This window comes from Entelurus aequoreus, linkage group LG11 (genome assembly GCF_033978785.1).
Source record: "Entelurus aequoreus isolate RoL-2023_Sb linkage group LG11, RoL_Eaeq_v1.1, whole genome shotgun sequence".
NCBI lineage: Eukaryota > Metazoa > Chordata > Actinopteri > Syngnathiformes > Syngnathidae > Entelurus > Entelurus aequoreus.
In genome coordinates this window covers 13,256,677-13,273,114 of record NC_084741.1, presented here as the reverse complement: position 1 = coordinate 13,273,114, position 16,438 = coordinate 13,256,677, and the positions used below count along the sequence as shown (strand labels likewise).

The window sequence follows — 16,438 nt, the reverse complement described above, 5'->3', positions numbered from 1 at the left end:
GGATTTGTATTTTAAACCACCTCGGATACTATATCCTCTTGAAAATGAGAGTCGAGAATGCGAAATGGACATTCACAGTGACTTTTATCTCCAGCTACTGAGCTAACGTGATAGCATCGGGCTCAAATGCAGATAGAAACAGAAGAAATAAACCCCTGACTGGAAGGATAGACAGAAGATCAACAATACTATTAAACCATGGACATGTAAATACACGGTTAATAATTCCCAGCTTGGCGAAGCTTAACAATGCTGTTGCTAACGACGCCATTGAAGCTAACTTAGCAACGGGACCTCACAGAGCTATGATAAAAACATCAGCGCTCCACCTACGCCAGCCAGCCCTCATCTGCTCATCAACACCCGTGCTCACCTGCGTTCCAGCGATCGACGGAAGGACGAAGGACTTCACCCGATCATCCGCCATCAGTGTGTGAATGTGTGTGTGTGAATGGGTGAATGTGGAAAATAGTGTCAAAGCGCTTTGAGTTCCTTAAAAAGGTAGAAAAGCGCTATACAAGTACGACCCATTTACCATTTACCATCCGTGCGGTCGGCGGCTAGCGTCAGCTAGCACGTCTGCTATCCAAGTCAAAGTCCTCCTGGTTGTGTTGCTGCAGCCAGCCGCTAATACACCGATCCCACCTACAACCTTCTTCTTTGCAGTCTCCATTGTTCATTAAACAAATTGAAAAAGATTCACCAACACAGATGTCCAGAATACTGTGGAATTTTGAGATGAAAACAGAGCTATTTTGTATTGGATTCAATGGGGTACCGATACTTCCGTTTCAACGATTGACGTCACGCGCATAAGTCATCATATCTAGACATTTTCAACCGGAAGTTTAGCGGGAAATTTAAAATGTCACTTTATAAGTTAACCCGGCCGTATTGGCATGTGTTGCAATGTTAAGATTTCATCATTGATATATAAACTATCAGACTGCGTGGTCGCTAGTAGTGGCTTTCAGTAGGCCTTTAAGTTAAAGTACCAATGATTGTCACACACACACTAGGTGTGGTGAAATGTGTCCTCTGCATTTGACTCATTCCCTTGTTCACCCCCTGGGAGGTGAGGGGAGCAGTGGGCAGCAGCGGTGCCGCGCCCGAAAATCATTTTTGGTGATTTAATCCCCAATTCCAACCCTTGATGCGAAGTGCCAAGCAGGGAGGTAATGGCTCCCATTTTTATAGTGTTTGGTATGACTCGGCCGGGGTTTGAACTCACAACTAGGGCTGCAACAACTAATCCATTAAATCGATTAAAATCGATTATAAAAATAGTTGCAGATTAATTTAGTCATCAATTCGTTGGATCTATGCTATGCGCATGCGCAGAGGCTACTTTTTATTTTTTTTAATTTTTTTATAAACCTTTATTTATAAACTGCAACATTTACAAACAACTGAGAAACAATACTCAAAATAAGTATGGTGTCAGTATGCTGGTTTTTTTCAATAAAATACTGGAAAGGATAAACATGTAGTTTGTGTCTTTTATCCGATTATTAATCGATTAATCGAAGTAATAATCGACAGATTAATCGATTATCAAATTAGTTGTTAGTTGCAGCCCTACTCACAACTTACCCATCTCAGGGCGGACACTCTAACCACTAGGTTCAAACACTGATGACATTTATTAAACAGACCAGAAGCAAGGAATTAAACAGAGACAGAATTCAATTTAGCTCATTGAGGAGAAATGTCTGGACTGTCCGATAATGGTTTTTTTGCCGATATCCGATATTGTCCAACTCTTAATTACAGATACCGATATCAACCAATACTGATATATACAGTCGTGGAATTAACACATTATTATGCCTAATTTTGTTGTGATGCCCTGCTGGATGCATTAAACAATGTAACAAGGTTTTCCAAAATAAATCAACTCAAGTTATGGAAAAATGCCAACATGGCACTGCCATATTTATTATTGACGTCACAAAGTGCATTATTTTTTTTAACATGCCTCAAAACAGCAGCTTGGAATTTGGGACATGCTCTCCCTGAGAGAGCATGGGGAGGTTGAGGTGGGCGGGGTTGAGGTGGAAGGGGTGGGGGGGGGGGGTAGCGGGGATGTATATTGTAGCGTCCCGGAAGAGTTAGTGCTGCAAGGGGTTTTGTGTTGTGTTTATGTTGTGTTACGGTGCGGATGTTCTCCCGAAATGTGTTTGTCATTCTTGTTTGGTGTGGGTTCACAGTGTGGCGCATATTTGTAACAGTGTTAAAGTTGTTTATACGGCCACCCTCAGTGTGACCTGTATGGCTGTTGACCAAGTATGCCTTGCATTCACTTGTGTGTGTGTGAAAATCCGTAGATATTATGTGACTGGGCCGGCACGCAAAGGCAGTGCCTTTAAGGTTTATTGGCGCTCTGTACTTCTCCCTACGTCCGTGTACACAGCGGCTTTTTAAAAAGTCATACATTTTACTTTTTGAAACCGATACCGATAATTTTGAAACCGCTATCGATAATTTCCGATAATACAGTTTAAAGCATTTATCGGACATCTCTACTTTGTAGAGTCTTCCACCACACTCTGACGAAAGATTGTACGCCTCCTCTTTTATTTGCACTTTCCCTGATTACATGGCAACAGCTCTTTCTAAAGGGACGGGGGGTCATAAACAGCCGTCGCCTTTGGTTACAAAACAGTTTAAAGAAAAGGTGCCTGGAGGGGGGTTGGGTCCTGCTTCCTCTCCGCTTTTGTAGACCTCGGGTCAAGACAAAATCTTCCTGTGGACTACAATACATCGAAGAAACCGACACTTTCATGTCGCTTCTCATCCTACACAGTGGAGTTTTACAAGCCTTTTGATTGGTAAGATCAAAGACAGCTTTTGTGTGCTCGCCGGGAACTCATTGAAACACAACGCTTTGTGATAACTTAGATACAATTATTCTGACAGTTGTTGTTTTGTTTGTTTTTTACACTTACATGTTGCAGTTAATAGAGCGGTATAGCTCGGTTGGTAGAGTGGCCGTGCCAGCAAACTTGAGGGTTCCAGGTTCGATCCCCGCTTCTGCCATCCTAGTCACTGCCGTTGTGTCCTTGAGCAAGACACTTTACCCACCTGCTCCCAGTGCCACCCACACTGGTTTAAAAATGTAACTTAGATATTGGGTTTCACAATGTAAAGCGCTTTGAGTCACTAGAGAAAAGCGCTATATAAATATAATTCACTTCACTTCACTTCACTTAATAGTATTCTTTCTTTATTTGTCGTTATTTATACTTTCCGGATAAATGATGTGATAATGTTCATCAGTCAACTCATTGCTGTTCATTTTCAATCTATCAAGATAAAAAAATAATATAAAATCAAATTACAGGATGTTATTTATGTCGTTTGCTCATTTTCCTCAACTGGTGCACTAACATGTGGTTTATTTCTTTTTTTTTGTACATATGTAGCACCAAAGACTATAAAAATGGGAGCCATTGCCTCCCTGTTTGGCACTCAGCATCAAGGGTTGGAATTGGGGGTTAAATCACCAAAATGTATTCCCGGGCGCGGCCACCGCTGCTGCCCACTGCTCCCCTCACCTCCCAGGGGGGTGATGGGTCAAATGCAGAGAATAATTTTGCCACACCTAGTGTGTGTGTGACAATCATTGGTACTTTAAACTTAATCATCTACCAAGAAAAAAATAATTGCTATTACGGCATCTAGTGGACACATTTAGAACAGCAGTTTTTGTTCATAAATTTTTTTTGGCACCCCTGGTGTAGGACGACAAACATGACACAAACATTCCTAATTGTTAGAAATCAAACATGCTTCACTGGTGACAGTATTTGGCCAGCGCCGTTTAGTCCTACTAATTTCGGTGGGGCTTGAACTCGCCGTAGTTTGTTTGCATGTGCGACTTTCTCCGACGCCGCCCCAGAAAGACGTGTTTTACGCCGCTCCTTCTTTGTCTCATTTTGTCCACCAAACGTTTTATGCTGTGCGTGAATGCACAAAGGTGAGCTTTGTGGAGTGCTAATCAGGCATATTTGGTCAGTGCATGACTGCAAGCTAATCGATGCTAACGTGCTATTTAGGCTAGCTGTATGTATATATTGCATCATCATGCCTGGTTTGTAGCTATATTTGAGCTCATTTGATATCCTTTACTTATGTCCTCTGTGTATTTAAATTATATTTGCATGTCACATGACACATTATCTGTATGTATATAGTCATTTTGATAGTAGGCTAACATAGGTAATACAGACACTTACATCATGTGTTGCCTTCATTAGAACACTTATATAAGACTTTTAAAGTAATTTTGATAGTAGGCTAATATAGCTAATATAGACACTTACATCATGCGTTGTCTTCATTATAACACTTATATAAGACTTTTAAAGTCATTTTGATAGTAGGCTAATATTGCTAATATAGACACTTACATCATGTGTTGTCTTCCTTATAACACTTATATAATACTTTTAAAGTCATTTTGATAGTAGGCTAATATAGCCACTTACGTCATGTGTTGTCTTCATTATAACACTTATATAAGACTTTTAAAGTAATTTTGATAGTAGGCTAATATAGCTAATATAGACACTTACATCCTGTGTTGTCTTCATTATAACACTTATATAAGACTTTTAAAGTCATTTTGATAGTAGGCTAATATAGCTAATATAGACACTTACATCATGTGTTGTCTTCATTATAACACTTATATAAGACTTTTAAAGTCATTTTGATAGTAGGCTAATATAGCTAATATAGACACTTACATCATGTGTTGTCTTCATTATAACACTTATATAAGACTTTTAAAGTAATTTTGATAGTAGGCTAATATAACTAATATAGACACTTACGTCATGTGTTGTCTTCATTATAACACTTATATAAGACTTCTAAAGTCATTTTGATAGTAGGCTAACATAGCTAATATGGACACTTACATCATGTGTTGTCTTCATTATAACACTTATATAAGACTTTTAAAGTAATTTTGATAGTAGGCTAATATAACTAATATAGACACTTACGTCATGTGTTGTCTTCATTATAACACTTATATAAGACTTCTAAAGTCATTTTGATAGTAGGCTAACATAGCTAATATGGACACTTACATCATGTGTTGCCTTCATTATAACACTTATATAAGACTTTTAAAGTAATTTTGATAGTAGGCTAATATAACTAATATAGACTTGAGTAAGACTAGGTAAGTATTCTGTGGAAAAAACTACTCAAGTATTGAGTAACTTCTGATTTATTTAGTAGTTGTTTTTTAATGGTACTTGGACTACAAGTTAGTGTGAGCGTGTGCGTGTGTGTGTGTGTGTGCGCATAAAACATAAAGTTAATTTACAATTTACTTGAACATATTTTATCTAGTTGGAAGTAGAATTCCTGTAAGCTGAAAAGTGAACATTTCTACAGACACGCATGGTACAAATCATAGACATCTTATAAGTGGACGCAGCATTGGCTGCTGTGACGCGAGAAATTGGGCCGCCATCTTGAAGTGGTGACGAGGAGCCGGCGAGCAGCCTAAACTGACAGTTGACAGGTAGAAAACAAAGATGGTGTTCAGCGTTTTCCCTGCTCAAATGAGCGGACTGTTGAAAATAGGAATCGGGGGATTACTTTTCACATGTAAGATTGAATATTAACGTACCATCGGTTGTATTTTGTGACAAGAGTATTACCACAGAGTTGAGAAGGAGCAAAGATCTTTAATAGTACTGAAATCATAGCCGCTAACAAACAATTAAAGGCAAAGTATAAGACAATACTTTAACAGTATAGTTGTAACCAGGAATAAGTCTTCAAGTAACAATATTCAAATACTAACATTGTTGGGTAAGACAGTATTTTGGTTTTATTCTGAATCCAGTCAAACAGATTGGTGGTTTTAGCTGATATAAAGACTTTCAGGTGTTTATATATGTTTATGTTGAAGTATATGTCCAAAGCGACATACATAAAAAAGACATATAAAACAATCACTGTAAACATGATCATTTAAGGGAAGAATGTAATAGAAAATATCAATACAAAGTGTCAAGACAGAATAAACTCTGCTGCTGCAGCAACAGAGGTACAGTCTATAAATATATAGATATCTAATGTATTCATACATTGTTTATGTAGGATATACACATGTATATATAACCTAATCATATTGTTTCTTCAACTTAAAAATAGCTGACTGTTTTTCTCCCCCTTCTCCAGGATTATATTCCCAGTTTTGATCTCGGACGTCTGGTCATTTATAGCATATACGAATATTCTATTACTGTTAAGCAAACTATGACTAATAAAACACGCCAAAACATGTGTCCTTTATCATTGCTACACGTATGACAAAAAAACGTGTGAAAATCAGTGGTATTCAGTGAGGTAAAATGAATTAAATGCGCTGACAGTTCATTGCTCCTGCCAAATGAATTGCACTGAGTGGCGCGGATCACCACTCCATGATGGCGGCCCCGCGTCTCGTCAGCGCCAGTAGGCAGTAGCGCTCCATGCTGCGTACCCTTAGAAGATGTCTATGGTACAAATGCTCTTTTTACTAGTTTAAAAGCAATCATTGAAGATTTTTTTTTTGCTTCTTTGTCATGTCACTTTATCAATTAGTCTGATTTGTCAAATAATTCCGTTTCTTCTATTTTTACAGCGACATGTGAAGTTGTGGTTTGACTGACGGCCACACGCAGTGCGCCTGTCAGACGCCAGGGGGCGACGGTGGTCATTTCAGCTTGTTGCCAGATGTAAATACGGTAGAAGAAGAGAATGCTACATGCTAATAAACTAGCGCGGGTATCTTTAAAGCTACGGATCTAACAGGTAAGTAGGACTTTCCACTGCTTTTTGACGTTGTTGGTCATGTTTTAATGTGTTTAAATGATACGTGGGGTTATTAAGATTATCAGAGATATTCAAAAATATCGTGTTTTTTTTTGTCAATTGTTTTAAGATATTTCTGCTTACCAGTTGTCTCAAACAGCCGGGACGTGGTGGCGTCATGTCACGTAATTAAAGTGTCTTCTTTGGGAACATTCTGACACTTATTAAACAAATAAGTAGGTCTATTTGATCATATACCTGAAAAAATACTGACCTATTTCAGCTTCTTATAGCAGTACTTTGTGCGTGTTTGATTGGTGGAATGGTTTCTGACGTCACTAAAGCTTACGTCGGATTGGCGGAACGGAGTCACGTGATGGTTTTTTAAACTTTCAGAAAATTGTTTTTTTTACTCGTAAATCTTTCGTTTCCGTTCAGAACATTTCGTTTTTTTTATTGCAAATCGTTTTTTTAATTGAAGAAAAAAAATTTTTATGCTTGCCAGCTGATTTTTTTTGATTGCAGAAAATAGTTTTTACACTTACAAATCGTTAGTTTTTACTTTCAGAAAATAGTTTTTTTGTTGTGAATTGTTTTTAATTTTAAGAAAATATTTTTTTACTTAAATAATTATTTTAATTAAAGAAACGTATTTTTATACTTGCAAATCGTTTTTTTTTTTTTACTTTCACAAAACTTTTTTTTTTAACTTTCAAATCGTTTTTGAGACAATATATGTTTTACTTCCCAGCTGATTTTTTTTTATTGCAGAAAATAGTTTTTACACTTACAAATAGTTTGTTTTTACTTTCAGGGAATTGTTTTTTTGTTGTGAATTGTTTTTAATTTTAAGAAAATATTTTTTTACTTGCGAATAATTATTTTTAATTAAAAATACTTATTTTTATACTTGCAAATCGTTTTTTTTTTAATTGCAGAAAAATGTTTCTTGTGAATCTTTATTTGAAAAAAAGTTTTTTACTTGCAAAACATATTTTTATTGCAGATAATTGTTTTTGTGCTTGCAAATCTTTTGGAATTTTTTTTTTTTTTAACTTTCATTTCTTTTTTTAATTGATAAAAAAAAGTTTTTTTTAATTGCATATACTTTTTTGACTTGCAGAATATAGTTTTTACTTGTGAGTCGTTTTTTTAAATGAGAATAATTAGTTTGTATCAACAAATAAGTAGGTCTATTTAATCATATGCTTTACAAATACTGACCTATTTCAGCTTCCTAGCTGTACTTTGTGCTCCTTTGATTGGTGGAATGGTTTCTGACGTCACTAAAGCGTATGTCGGATTGGCGGAACAGAGTCACGTGACAGTGCCTGAAGCCGACATAAGAATACATCTTTGCAAGCCTTCATCGATAATGATAAATAATAGTGACATAAATAAAGGTAAAGATCGGAATGAAACTCAATGTAACGGAGTAAAAGTAGCGTTACTTTTTCTCAAAAATACTCGAGTAAAAGTAAAAAGTATGTTACAGTAAAACTACCCTGACAAGTACAATTCACCCAAAAAGTTACTCAAGTAAATGTAACGGAGTAAATGCACTCAATGTTTTCTTTTACTTGCGCATTGTTTCATTAATTGAAATAAAATGTTTTTTTAATAGAATATATATTTTTTTTACTTGCGTAAGTTTTTTTTAAACTTTCAGAAAACGTTTTTTTTTTTACATTCAAATCGTTTTTGAGACAATTTTTTTTTACTTGCCAGCTAATTTTTTGGATTGCAGAAAATAGTTTTTACACTTACAAATCGTTTGTTTTTACTTTCAGAAAATTGTTGTTTTTACTTGTAAATCTTTTGTTTCCGTTCAGAAAATGTAGTTATTTTTTTAATTGCGAATCGTTTTTTTAATTGAAGAATTTTTTATTTTTTACTTGCGTATGTTTTTTTTTTTACTTTCAGAAATTTTTTTTTTTTTTACTTTCAAATCGTTTTTGGGACATTTTTTTTTACTTGCCAGCTGATTTTTTTTGATTGCAGAAAATAGTTTTTACACTTACAAATCGTTTGTTTTTACTTTCAGAAAATTTTTGTGTTCACTTGTAAATCTTTTGTTTCCTTTCAGAAAATGTAGTTGTTTTTTTAATTGCGAAAACATTTTTTAATTGAAGAATTTTTTATTTTTTACTTGCGTATATATTTTTTTTTACATTCAGAAATTTTTTTTTTTACTTTCAAATTGTTTTTGAGACCATTTTTTTTTACTTGCCAGCTAATTTTTTGGATTGCAGAAAATAGTTTTTACACTTACAAATCGTTTGTTTTTACTTTCAGAAAATTGTTGTTTTTACTTGTAAATCTTTTGTTTCCGTTCAGAAAATGTAGTTATTTTTTTAATTGCGAATCATTTTTTTAAATGAATAATTTTTTATTTTTTACTAGCGTATGTTTTTTTTTTTACTTTCCGAAATTTTTTTTTTTTACTTCCAAATTGTTTTTGGGAAAACATTTTTTTTACTGCCAGCTGATATTTTTTGATTGCAGAAAATAGTTTTTACACTTACAAATCGCTTGTTTTTACTTTCCGAAAATTGTTGTTTTTACTTGTACATCTTTTGTTTCCTTTCAGAAAATGTAGTTATTTTTTTTATTGTGAATTGTTTTTTTAATTGAAGACATTTTTTTTGTACTTGCGCATGTTTTTTTTTTTTAACTTTCAGAAAACGTTTTTTTTTAACTTTCAAATCGTTTTTGAGCTGATTTTTTTTGATTGCAGAAAATAGTTTACACTTACAAATCGTTTGTTTTTACTTTCAGAAAATTTTTGTTTCTACTTGTAAATCTTTTGTTTCCTTTCAGAAAATGTAGTTGTTTTTTTTATTGCGAATAATTTTTTTAATTGAAGACATTTTTTTTTACTTGCGCATGTTTTTTTTAACTTTCAGAAAACTTTTTTTTTTTACTTTCAAATCGTTTTTAAGACCATTTTTTTTTACTTGCCAGCTGATTTTTTTTGATTGCAGAAAATAGTTTTTACACTTAAAAATTGTTTATTTTTACCTTCAGAAAATTGTTGTTTTTACTTGTAAATCTTTTGTTTCCTTTCAGATAATGTAATTTTTTTTATTGCGAATCGTGAAGAAAAAACTTTTTTTTACTTGCGTATGTTTTTTTTAAACTTTCAGAAAACGTTTTTTTTTTTACATTCAAATCGTTTTTGAGACCATTTTTTTATTACTTGCCAGCTAATTTTTTAGATTGCAGAAAATAGTTTTTACACTTACAAATCATTTGTTTTTACTTTCAGAAAATTGTTGTTTTTACTTGTAAATCTTTTGTTTCCATTCAGAAAATGTAGTTATTTTTTAAAATTGCGAATCATTTTTTTAATTGAAGAATTTTTTATTTTTTACTTTCAAATTGTTTTTGGGAAAACATATTTTTTTACTGCAAGCTGATTTTTTTTGATTGCAGAAAATAGTTTTTACACTTACAAATCGCTTGTTTTTACTTTCCGAAAATTGTTGTTTTTACTTGTACATCTTTTGTTTCATTTCAGAAAATGTAGTTATTTTTTTTATTGCGAATTGTTTTTTTAATTGAAGACATTTTTTTTGTACTTGCGCATGTTTTTTTTTTTTTAACTTTCAGAAAACGTTTTTTTTTAACTTTCAAATCGTTTTTGAGCTGATTTTTTTTGATTGCAGAAAATAGTTTTTACACTTACAAATAGTTTGTTTTTACTTTCAGAAAATTTTTGTTTCTACTTGTAAATCTTTTGTTTCCTTTCAGAAAATGTAGTTGGTTTTTTTATTGCGAATCATTTTTTTAATTGAAGACATTTTTTTTTACTTGCGCATGTTTTTTTTTTAACTTTCAGAAAACTTTTTTTTTTTACTTTCAAATCGTTTTCAAGACAATTTTTTTTTTACTTGCCAGCTGATTTTTTTTGATTGCAGAAAATAGTTTTTACACTTAAAAATTGTTTAATTTTACCTTCAGAAAATTGTTGTTTTTACTTGTAAATCTTTTGTTTCCTTTCAGAAAATGTAATTTTTTTATTGCGAATCGTGAAGAAAAAACTTTTTTTTACTTGCGTATGTTTTTTTTAAACTTTCAGAAAACGTTTTTTTTTTTACATTCAAATCGTTTTTGAGACCATTTTTTTTACTTGCCAGTTAATTTTTTAGATTGCAGAAAATAGTTTTTACACTTACAAATCGTTTTTTTTTTACTTTCCGAAAATTGTTGTTTTAACTTGTAGATCTTTTGTTTCCTTTCAGAAAATGTAGTTATTTTTTTCAAATTGCGAATCATTTTTTTAATTGAATAATTTTTTATTTATTACTTGCGTATGTTTTTTTTTTACTTTCAGAATTTTTTTTTTTTTTTACTTTCAAATCGTTTTTGGGACATTTTTTTTTTACTTGCCAGCTGATTTTTGTTGATTGCAGAAAATAGTTTTTACACTTACAAATCGCTTGTTTTTACTTTCCGAAAATTGTTGTTTTTACTTGTAGATCTTTTGTTTCCTTTCAGAAAATGTAGTTGTTTTTTTTTTATTGCGAATCGTTTTTTTAATTGAAGACATTTTTTTTTTACTTGCGCATGTTTTTTTTTTTAATTTTCGGAAAACTTTTTTTTTTTAGCTTTCAAATCGTTTTTAAAACAATTTTTTTTTTACTTGCCAGCTGATTTTTTTTGATTGCAGAAAATAGTTTTTACACTTAAAAATGCTTTATTTTTACCTTCAGAAAATTGTTGTTTTTACTTGTAAATCTTTTGTTTTCTTTCAGAAAATGTAATTTTTTTTTATTGCGAATCGTGAAGAAAAAAACTTTTTTTTACTTGCGTATGATTTTTTAAACTTTCAGAAAACTTTTTTTTTTTTTTACTTTCCAATTGTTTTTGAGACAATTTTTTTTTTACTTGCCAGCTGATAATTTTGCAGCACAGAGGAATGTCACAAGTTTGGGGAGATTTGGACCAAAATGAGTCAGAAAAAGTATTTTAGAATCATTTAAAAACTATGACGTCACAAAAGTAGTTATTTGAATATCTCAGGTGAAACATAATAGTGTTTGAGAGCCAGCTGCAACACTGACTCACCAATCAATAATCAATACGTGCCTGAGGTGCTTTCAATTCAGGTCAGCGTGGCAGCTTTTAATGCCCACTTGATGTCTGCATCCAGGACAGGAACGCAAAGTTCAACTCTTATTGACGCTCGGCGGCAGGAAGTGACGTCACCACTTTCAGAGAACACGGCGGCCATGTTGGATGTGTCAGGGCCTACAAGAAGCTTCTGGAGGAATAAAATATATGGAAGGTATAGGGCTGATAAAAACATATTTTCAAAGAGGAACGGAATGGTTTAAGACGGTAAAAACCCAAAGGGACTTTGTACAGTAAGTACAGTAAGTTGTCAGAACCAATAAGAAGCTGGTAGAACTGGACATGTTTTTAATATGTCACTTTTTGCAGGCAGGAAAGTTGAAAATAACATTAAAAAAAATGTGGAAATGATATTTTTCAGCATTATTTTTGATCTACACACATTTTCACTCACTAATACTAATTGATGTCAATCAATCTAAAAAGAAAAAACTGTTCAAAAATGAAAATGCTTTGAGTGTTTTTTTTTTTAAATTAAATAAACATTATTTGTAATCAAAGTTACGGAAGAAAAGTCCAATGTTACAAAAAAAACAAAAAACATGCAGTGAAGTTACTGCCAGAACTGCACAAACACAAAAACGCAGAGCAAAAAAAGTTCCGCAAGTAAAAAAAAAAACATTTCGAAACAATTTTTTTCAGGTTAAAACTTTTGCCAGTGATATTCCAACCTGCACACACCTGCACTCAGAGGACCCGTAATTGGCACTCTACAACCACAGGTGGTGCTGCTGAGTCCATTCAAAGTCGTCAGAGCTACGGTTATTTGCGCATGGTGCCGTCCGCCAAAAATAAGAAAGAAGAGTGGGTGAGTAAAATGGTGGAGAGAACAGAGTGAATCTTTTTTTTTTGCTTATTTGGAAACATAGTTTTTATACTTGGGAATAGTTTTTTTTTTTTTTTACTTCTAGAACATTTGCAGATAACTGTTTTTATACTTGCAAATCCTTTCAATCATAACATGTATCGTTTTTTAATTGAAAAAAAGTTTGTTTGTATTTGCACATCGTTTTATTACTTGCAGAAAATAGTTTTACATGTGAATCTTTTATTTTAAAAAAAAATATTTTTTTATGTTCAAAATCGATTTTTTTAATTGCAGAAAATAGTTTTTATATTTGCGAATTGTTTTAATAAATAGAAACACTTTTTTTATTTGCTTATTGTTTCATTAATTGAAATGAAATGTTTTCTTTATTTGTGTATTCTTTTTTTACTTGCAGAAAATAATTTTTATTTGCAAATCGTTTTTAATTGAGAAAAAATATTTTTACTTGCAAATCTTTTGTTTACTTTCAGAATTTTTTTTTTTTTAAAACTTTTGAATCTTTTGTTTCCTTTCCGAAAATCTTGTTTGTTTTTTTATTGCGAATCGTTGTTTTTTTTTTTTTATTGCGAATCGTTTTTTTTTTAACTTTCAGAAAACTTTTTTTTTTTTTACTTTCAAATCATTTTTGAAACAATTTTTTTTTTACTTGCGAGCTGATTTTTTTGATTGCAGAAAATACTTTTTGCACTTACGAATCGTTTGTTTTTACTTTCAGAATTTTTTTTTTTTTTATTGTGAATAGTTGCCAATCTTTTTTTTAGAAAATTGTGTTTGTTGCGAATCGTTTTTTTTTATTGAAAAAAGTTGTTTTTTTACCTGTAGAATTCTTTTAATTTGACATGCAACTAATTTTCTTTATCGTAAAATTTTTTTTTAACTTCTCTCTTGTTTTTTTTTACTTTCAGAAAGTTTTTTTATTTGCAAATCTTTTTTAATTGAGACAAATTAATTGTTTTTTTCCCCTTGCAAATTGAATTTTTACTTGCAAAAAAAGGTTTTTACACTTGCAAATCTTTTCTTTTTTTTTTACTTTCAGATTTTTTTTTATTGCGAATAGTTTTTTATTTCAAGAAAATAGTTGTTTTTATTTGCCAATATTTTTTTTTAATTCAAGAAAACTAGTTTAAAATTATTTTTTTATTAGCAGAAAATTATTTTTTAACTTGCAAATTGTTGGGGGGAGGGGGTGAGTAAAAAAACAACATTTCCTATGTGTTTGTGGAGTTTTGGCAGTAATTTCACTCCATAGCCATAAAAAAAGTTCCTATACATTTTGCTTTAGCAATTTTTGCTACATTTTGTCACGCTTCACAAAGTCGTTGAGATATTTGGAAGAAGAACTGAGCTACCCTGTGCTTCCATTTGGGACTTCTCCAGAATTGAGCAGTACAGTACAGTACAGTACAGTAGTACCTGGGCTCACCCGGGACACAATGCTCGCGGAAATGAGCCTCCCCACCACTAGTTGGCGTAGCGAATGTCACAGTGAACCCCGTCAGATCCCACCAACACTCCCGGTCTTACTACGCTAGCATTAGCTTGTCGCCAGAGATGGACGTAACTTTTTTCCAAGAGTGGTTGCGAACAAAGTGAGCGTGAAGGACAGTGAAAAGTAGAAGTGGATGATATCCATTGAATTAAAGACATAAATCATCAAAAACACGACTTGCCTGTGGCAAGCTAACTTAGTGACGCAGTTGGAGCGAAGCAGAATGAGTCGATAACGCCATTAGAATGTTAAAATATAATCTAAACATTTATCCATGAAAATATGGAGACGCTGCTGATGGTGTGTTTGATGGAGAACAGGAATCCACTCTCCAATGTAAATACTGTATATTATTATTACTTCATAAAAATACTACATTCTATTGCATTGTTTTTCATACAATATGATCTAAAAGCGTGTTTTTTATCTTTAAAAAGCATGTTAAAAGTTACAATTTGATGTTTTGACGCGTCAAGGACCGATGGAAAGAATTGAAATCAGTTAAAATTCTGATTGTTGTTCTGCATTACAAGTTTTTAATATGAGAAGACAAAACGCCGGAATAGCTAGGGTGAGCCACTGGCTCCTCCCCCTCCAAAGCGCACCTGTGATTGGTCGACCTTTTCTTACATTGTTTCCGGGTTTTCTTTCCCGCCCCCCCGTCGTTTACAGTCGCACGACCCGCCGTGGTGAACGTTTTCTGCGGTTTTTAAATGTACACAAAGTGACGGTTGTTTCAAAGTGATTACAGTCGTTCCTCAAGGTTGTTTCTCTTCATTTTTGCCCTAAATCAAGGGTGTCCAAACTTTTTCCACCGAGGGCCTTGTACAGAAAATGTACAAAAATTTGGGTAAAAAAAAAGAAAAGTTAAATATATATATATATATATATATATATATATATATATATATATATATATATATATATATATACATATATATATATATATATATATACATACATACATGTATATATATATATATACTGTATATATACATGTATATATGATATAAATGTGCGTGTGTATACAAGTATGTATGTATGTATGTATGTATGTATGTATGTATGTGTATATATGTGGTTATGTGTGTGTATATATATATGTATGTATGAATATATGTTTTTATTTATGTATGCATGTATGTATATATATATAATGTATGCATGTATGTGTATATATGTGGTTATATGTGTGTATATATATATATGTATGTATGTATGAATATATGTGTATATATGTATGTGTATATGTATGTATGAATATATGTATGTATGTATGTATGTGTATATGTATGTATGAATATATAATGTATGCATGTATGTGTATATATGTGGTTATATGTGTGTATATATGTATGTATGTATGAATGAATATATGTATGTATATATATGTATGTGTATATGTATGTATGAATACATGTATTTATTTATGTATGCATGTATATATATATATATAATGTATGCATGAATGTGTATATATGTGGTTATATGTGTGTATATATATGTATGTATGTATGAATATATGTATGTATATATATGTATGTGTATATGTATGTATGAATATATGTATGTATATATGTATGTGTATATGTATGTATGAATATATAATGTATGCATGTATGTGTATATATGTGGTTATATGTGTGTATATATGTATGTATGTATGTATGAATGAATATATGTATGTATATATATGTATGTGTATATGTATGTATGAATACATGTATTTATTTATGTATGCATGTATATATATATAATGTATGCATGAATGTGTTTATGTGTGTGTATATATATATATATGTATGTATGTATGAATATATGTATGTATATATTTATGTATATATATAATGTATGCATGTATGTGTATATATGTGGTTATGTGTGTGTATATATATGTATGTATGTATGAATATATGTATATATATGTATGTGTATATGTATTTATGTATGCATGTATATATGTATGTATATATATAATGTATGCATGTATGTGTATATATGTGGTTATGTGTGTGTATATATATGTATGTATGTATGAATATATGTATGTATATATGTATGTGTATATGTATTTATGTATGCATGTATATATGTATGTATATATATAATGTATGCATGTATGTGTATATATGTGGTTATGTGTATGTATATATGGATGGACT

At 31.8% G+C, this 16,438-nt stretch overlaps 1 protein-coding gene across 1 annotated transcript in view; it reads right to left on the bottom strand.

Annotated features, from left to right (window-relative positions):
- Positions 1-7,154, bottom strand: part of cacng8b (calcium channel, voltage-dependent, gamma subunit 8b) — a 106,681-nt gene extending 99,527 nt beyond the window's left edge. The window contains exon 1 of the mRNA XM_062062532.1: positions 7,097-7,154. The gene's annotated coding sequence lies outside the window, so the exon portion shown is untranslated. The remainder of the gene's footprint in view (positions 1-7,096) is intronic.
- Positions 7,155-16,438: the final 9,284 nt, after the last annotated feature.